The sequence below is a fragment of the Peromyscus eremicus genome, unplaced genomic scaffold, assembly GCF_949786415.1.
Source record: "Peromyscus eremicus unplaced genomic scaffold, PerEre_H2_v1 PerEre#2#unplaced_79, whole genome shotgun sequence".
NCBI lineage: Eukaryota > Metazoa > Chordata > Mammalia > Rodentia > Cricetidae > Peromyscus > Peromyscus eremicus.
Genome location: NW_026734320.1, coordinates 759,564 through 765,274, shown reverse-complemented (window position 1 = coordinate 765,274; position 5,711 = coordinate 759,564).

Genomic DNA, 5,711 nt, shown 5'->3' with positions numbered 1-5,711 from the left:
ACTGACAAGAACAGTAGCTTCTTTTCAGTCCAGTACACTGCATTTGCTGGGAACAGACGCAAGTGCTATTTGCACTGTGTATGGCAATGAGAGCACAATAGTGACTCTTCTTACCTGAAAACAACTCTTGCTTGTAGGACCAGAAACTGCATGTCATTCAACTCCATTTCTGACTGGGAAACAAACACTAGCTCGCCTTACAAGAAAAACACTCTGCTTTTGAGAAAAGAACATTCTTCTACTCTACTGTGTTTCCTATAGGGCCAGAACAGTGAGCTTGCTCAGAACAAAAGAACTGTGCTTCGTAACCTCCCGGGTCTTATCTAGTTCAACTCTGCTTAGGAAACTGACAAGAACAGTAGCTTCTCTTCAGTCCAGTGCACTGTACTGGGAACAGACGTGAGTGCTCTTTGCACTGTGTATGGCAATGGGAGCACAATTGTGACTCTCCTTACCAGAAAACAACTCTTGCTCATAGGACCAAATACCACATGTGATTCAACTCCATTTCTGACTGGGAAACAAACACTAGCTCGCCTTACAAGAAACACACTCTGCTTTTGAGAAAAGAGCACACTTCTAATCTACTGTGTTTCCTATAGGACCAGTACAGTTAGCTAGCTCAGAACAAAAGAACTGTGCTTCATACACACACGGGTCATATCTAGTTCAACTCTGCTTAGGAAACTGACAAGAACTGTAGCTTCTCTTCAGTCCAGTGCACTGTACTTGCTGGGAACAGACGCGAGTGCTATTTGCACTGTGTATGGCAATAGGAGCACAATTGTGACTCTCCTTACCAGAAAACAACTCTTGCTCATAGGACCAAAAACTGCATGTGATTCAACTCCATTTCTGACTGGGAAACAAACACTAGCTCGCCTTACAGGAAACACACTCTGCTTTTGAGAAAAGAGCACACTTCTAATCTACTGGGTTTCCTATAGGGCCAGTACAGTTAGCTTGCTCAGAACAAAAGAAGTGTGCTTCATACACACACGGGTCATATCTAGTTCAACTCTCCGTATGAAACTGACAAGAACTGTAGCTTCTCTTCAGTCCAGTACACTGTACTTGCTGGGAACAGATGCAAGTGCTATTTGCACTGTGTATGGCAATGGAACGCAATAGTGACTCTCCTTACCAGAAAACAACATTTGCTCGTAGAACCAAAAACTGCATGTGATTCAACTCCACTTCTGACTGGGAAACAAACACTAGCTTGCCTTACAAGAAACACACTCTGCTTTTGAGAAAAGAGCACTCTTCTACTCTACTGTGTTTCCTATAGGGCCAGAACAGTGAGCTTGCTCAGAAAAAAAGAACTGTGCTTCCTACACACACGGGCCATATCTAGTTCAACTCTGCTTAGGAAACTGACAAGAACAGTAGCTTCTCCTCAGTCTAGTACACTGTACTTGCTGGGAACAGACGCGAGTGCTATTTGCACTGTGTATGGCAATGGGAGCACAATAGTGACTCTTCTTACCAGAAAAAAACTCACGTTTGTAGGACCAGAAACTGCATGTGATTCAACTCCTTTCTGACTGGGAAACAAACACTAGCTCTCCTTACAAGAAACACACTCTGCTTTTGTGAAAAGAGCACTCTTCTACTTTACTGTGTTTCCTATAGAGACAGAACAGTGAGCTTGTTCAGAAGAAAAGAACTGTGCTTCCTACACACACGGGCCATATCTAGTTCAACTCTGCTTAGGAAACTGACAAGAACAGTAGCTTCTCTTCAGTCCAGTACACTCCACTTCCTTGAACAGAGGCGAGTGCTACTTGCACTGTGTATGGCAATGGGAGCACAATAGTGACTCTCCTTACCAGAAAACAACTCTTGCTTGTAGGACCAAAAACTGCATGTGATTCAACTCCATTTCAGACTGGGAAACAAACACTAGCTCACCTTACAAGAAACACACTCTGCTTTTGAGAAAAGAGCACTCTTCTTCTCTACTGTGTTTCCTATAGGGCCAGAACAGTGAGCTTGCTAAAAAACAAATGAACTGTGCTTCCTACACACACGGGACATATCTAGTTCAACTCTGCTTAGGAAACTGACAAGAACAGTAGCTTCTTTTCAGTCCAGTACACTGCACTTGCTGGGAACAGACGCGAGTGCTATTTGCACTGTGTATGGCAATGAGAGCGCAATAGTGACTCTCCTTACCTGAAAACAACTCTTGCTTGTAGGACCAGAAACTACATGTCATTCAACTCCATTTCTGACTGGGAAACAAACACTAGCTCGCCTTACAAGAAAAACACTCTGCTTTTGAGAAAAGAGCACTCTTCTACTCTACTGTGTTTCCTATAGGGCCAGTACAGTGAGCTTGCTCAGAACAAAAGAACTGTGCTTCCTACACACACGGGCCATATCTAGTTCAACTCTGCTTAGGAAACTGACAAGAACAGTAGCTTCTGTTCAGTCTAGTACACTGTACTTGCTGGGAACAAACGCGAGAGCTATTTGCACTGTGTATAGCAATGGGAGCACAATAGTGACTCTTCTTACCAGAAAACAACTCTTGCTCGTAGGACCAGAAACTGCATTTGATTCAACACCATTTCTGATTGGGAAATAAACACTAGCTTGCCTTACAGAAACACACTCTGCTTTTGAGAAAAGAGCACTCTTCTACTCTACTGTGTTTCCTATAGGGCCAGAAGAACGAGCTTGCTCAGAACAAAAGAACTGTGCTTCCTACAAACAGGGGTCATATCTAGTTCAACTCTGCTTAGGAAACTGACAAGAACAGTAGCTTCTCTTCAGCCTAAAACACTGTACTTCCTGGGAACAGACGCGAGTGCTATTTGCACTGTGCATGGCAATGGGAGCGCAATAGTGACTGTCCTTACCAGAAAACATCTCTTGCTCATAGGACCAGAAACTGCATGTGATTCAACTCCATTTCTGACTGGGAAACAAACACTAGCTCACCTTACGAGAAACACACTCTGCTTTTGAGAAAAGAGCACTCTTCTACTCTACTGTGTTTCCTATAGGGCCAGAACAGTGAGCTAGCTCAGAACAAAGAACTGTGCTTCCTACACACACGGGCAATATCGAGTTCAACTCTGCTTAGGAAACTGAAAAGAACAGTAGCTTCTCTTCAGTCTAGTACACTGTAATGGCTGGGAACAGACGCCAGTGCTATTTGCACTGTGTATGGCAATGGGAGCGCAACAGTGACTCTTCTTACCAGAAAAGAAGTCTTGCTCGTAGGACCAGAAACTGCATGTGATTCAACTCCATTTCTGACTGGGAAACAAACACTAGCTCGCCTTACAAGACACACACTCTGCTTTTGAGAAAAGAGCACTCTTCTACTCTACTGTGTTTCCTACAGGGCCAGAACAGTGAGCTTGCTCAGAAGAAAAGAACTGTGCTTCCTACACACACGGGACATATCTAGTTCAACTGTGCTTAGGAAACTGACAAGAACAGTATCTTGTCTTCAGTCCAGTACACTGTACATGCTGGGAACAGACGCGAGTGCTATTTGCACTGTGTATGGCAATTGGAACGCAATAGTGACTCTTATTATCAGAAAACAACTCTTGCTCGTAGGACCAGAAACTGCATTTGATTCAACACCATATCTGATTGGGAAATAAACACTAGCTTGCCTTACAAGAAACACATTCTGCTTTTGAGAAAAGAGCACTCTTCTACACTACTGTATTTCCTATAGGGCGAGAAGAGTGAGCTTGCTCAGAACAAAAGAACTGTGCTTCGTACACACAGGGGTCATATCTAGTTCAACTCTGCTTAGGAAACTGACAAGAACAGTAGCTTCTCTTCAGTCCAAAACACTGTACTTCCTGGGAAGAGACGCGAGTGCTATTTGCACTGTGCATGGCAATGGGAGCGCAATAGTGACTCTCCTTACCAGAAAACAACTCTTGCTCCTAGGACCAGAAACTGCATGTGATTAAACTCCCTTTCTGACTGGGAAACAAACACTAGCTAGCCTTGCAAGAAAAACACTCTGCTTTTGAGTAAAGAGCACTCTTCTACTCTACTGTGTTTCCTAAAGGGCCAGAACAGTGAGCTTGCTCAGAACAAAAGAACTGTGCTTCCTACACACGGGCCGTATCTAGTTCAACTCTGCTTAGGAAACTGACAAGAACAGTAGCTTCTCTTCAATCTAGTACACTGTAATGGCTGGGAACAGACGCGAGTGCTATTTGCACTGTGTATGGCAATGGGAGCACAATAGTGACTCTTCTTACCAGAAAACAACTCTTGCTCGTAGGACCAGAAACTGCATGTGATTCAACTCCATTTCTGACTGGGAAACAAACACTAGCTCGCCTTACAAGAAACACACTCTGCTTTTGAGAAAAGAGCATACTTCAAATCTACTGAGATTCCTGTAGGGCCAGAACAGTGAGCTTGCTCAGAACAATAGAACTGTGCTGCCTACACACGGGTCATATCTAGTTCAACTCTGCTTAGGCAACTGACAAGAACAGTAGCTTCGCTTCAGTCCAGTACACTGTACTTGCTGGGAATAGACGCGAGTGCTATTTGCACTGTGTATGGCAATGGGAGCGCGATAGTGACTCTACTTACCAGAAAACAACTCTTGCTCATAGGACCAGAAACTGCATGTGATTCAACTCCATTTCTGACTGGGAAACAAACACTAGCTCGCCTTACAAGAAACACACTCTGTTTTTGAGAAAAGAGCACTCTTCTACTCTACTGTGTTTCCTATAAGGCCAGAACAGAGAGCTTGCTCAGAACAAAAGAACTGTGCTTCCTACACACACGGGCCATATCTAGTTCAACTTTGCTTAGGATACTTACAAGAACAGTAGCTTCTCTTCAGTCCAGTACACTGTACTTGCTGGGAATAGACGCGAGTGCTACTTGCACTGTGCATTGCAATGGGAGTGCAATAGTGACTCTTCTTACCTGAAAACAATTCTTGCTCGTAGGACCAGAAACTGGATGTGATTCAACGCCATTTCTGACTGGGAAACAAACACTAGCTCGCCTTACAAGAAACACACTCTGCTTTTGAGTAAAGAGCACTCTTCTTCTCTACTGTGTTTCCTATAGGGCCAGAACAGTGAGCTTGCTCAGAACAAAAGAACTGTGCTTCCCACACACAAGGGCCATATCTAGTTCAACTCTGCTTAGGAAACCCACAAGAACAGTAGCTTCTCTTCAGTCCAGTACACTGTACTTGCTGGGAACAGACGAGAGTGCTATTTGTACTGTGTATGGCAATGGGAGCGCAATAGTGACTCTCCTTACCAGAAAACAACTTTTGCTGGTAGGACAAGAAACTGCATGTCATTCAACTCCATTTCTGACTGGGAAACAAACACTAGCTCGCCTTACAAGAAACACACTCTGCTTTTGAGAAAAGAGCACTCTTCTACTCTAGTGTGTTTTCTATAGGGCCAGAACAGTGAGCTTGCTCAGAACAAAAGAACTGTGCTTTGTACACACTGGGTCATATCTAGTTCAACTCTGCTTAGGAAACTGACAAGAACAGTAGCTTCTGTTCAGTCCAGTACACTGTACTTGCTGGGAACAGACGCGAGAGCTATTTGCACTGTGTATGGCAATGGGAGCACAATAGTGACTCTCCTTACCAGAAAACAACTCTTACCTGTAGGAACAAAAACTGCATGTGATTCAACTCCATTTCTGACTGGGAAACAAACACTAGCACGCCTAACAAG